Below are 1,651 nucleotides of genomic sequence, written 5' to 3' on the forward strand. Positions count from 1 at the left end.
AGTACATATTGAAGAGACTGTCTTTTCCCCAATTGTATATTTTTGCATCCTTTGTCATAGATTAATTGATAATATGTGAGGGGGGTTATTTCTGAGCTCTCTATTTTGTTTCCTTGATCTATGTCTGTTTTTGTGTCAGTTCCACACTGTTTTGATTACTGTGGCTTTGTAGTATAGCTTGAAGTCAGGGAGCATGATATCTCCAGCTTTGTTCTTTTTTTTCTCAAGATTGCTTTGGCTATTTTCAGTCTTCTGTGGTTTCATACAAATTTTAGGATTATTTGTTCTAGTTCTGTGAAAAATGTCATGGGTATTTTGTTAGGGATTGCATTAACTTTGTAGATTGCTTTGGATAGTATTTTTTAATGCATGTTCCTTTATATTTTATTTACCGTAAACATTAAGAGAATACAGCAAACACTGGAGAAAGACTTTTTAATAATTTTTGATATAAAGTTTAAGACTTAAAATTATGATTGCTACACCCGCCCACCCCAATTCAACATGCAGGTATCATTTATTTCCAGATACAGTGATTCTAGAGCATTGCACTCACTTGATAGTTTTATAACAGTATCCTTGCCCTGTAACTTAAAACAATTTCACAAACTGTGTACAATCATGGTATACTACCATCATTCAGAGAGTTCCCCCAAATGAATATATTCACACAATATTACATTAACATTTAAGTTTTTACAACATCATCTTCATAAGCCAAACCACAAAAACCCAGGTTCTAGTTTTAAATGTGTTTATGAAGACTGCTGCTGAGCTCAAAGCATGCAGATGTTCATGACCACCTAGATGACGCTGGATATTGAAACTTCTTCAGTAGGTCCAATGATGCAATTTTTCACTCATCCCAGGTATCTCCATATTTGTTTACTTTGACTTGGGCAATATGATCAGTAATACCAGTGGGAGTAGATTCATTCATAGAAGCACTGAATGGAGTTGGCTCATAATGAGGAAGCATCTCTTTTTCTATGTTGTCTGCTGCTGGCGTTGTCACAAAAGATAAATGACCCCTCATGTTTGAGTCATATTTTGACTTCTGAGAATAGTGCCCAGTTGGTGGAGATCGTCATGCCTGTCCTGATCATAAAGCTTCTCCAAGAGGGGAATTCTCAAGATTCTTTAACTTCTCTTGGCAAGTTTTCACATAGGAAAGCTTTCCAGCAAAGTATCCCATGATGCAAGCAAATATGTTTAGGGATGGAACCATATTTGGGATGACCTGAAAGGATTCATCTGGACCAGAAGCTTTCATCATTGCCTTCTGCAAAGACTCTTCTTTCTTCCTCTGTTGGAATGTAATCAGCCCTTATGTGGGGAATTGGTCTTGGAACTTCTGCATTTGTCTCTTGAAAATCAGCCCTCCCATTCATCTTTCCTCCAAATGACACCAGTGGGTGAGAGCACAGCAAACCTTAGTGACCAGGGGCAGAAGGCCCAGAGGGGACCCGAGAGGGCTCAGTGGGGATGGGAGGGCAGGAGACACGCAGGACCACAGCGGAGTTGGGGGGTGGGGAGCAGTCAATGACACAACCGCCTAGAAGTCACCCAGATACAGGCTCAAAATGACCATGACCCAGAAGCACTGGTGATGTATGGGAGGAAATCGCTTTGGATAGTATTAACAATATTA

The 1,651-nt window shown here is 39.5% G+C and overlaps 1 pseudogene; it reads right to left on the minus strand.

Moving 5' to 3' along the window:
* Window positions 1-316: 316 nt before the first annotated feature.
* Window positions 317-1,435, minus strand: LOC117197306 (OCIA domain-containing protein 1-like; annotated as a pseudogene).
* Between the last annotated feature and the right edge of the window lie 216 nt (window positions 1,436-1,651).

This window comes from Orcinus orca, chromosome X (genome assembly GCF_937001465.1).
Source record: "Orcinus orca chromosome X, mOrcOrc1.1, whole genome shotgun sequence".
Lineage (NCBI taxonomy): Eukaryota > Metazoa > Chordata > Mammalia > Artiodactyla > Delphinidae > Orcinus > Orcinus orca.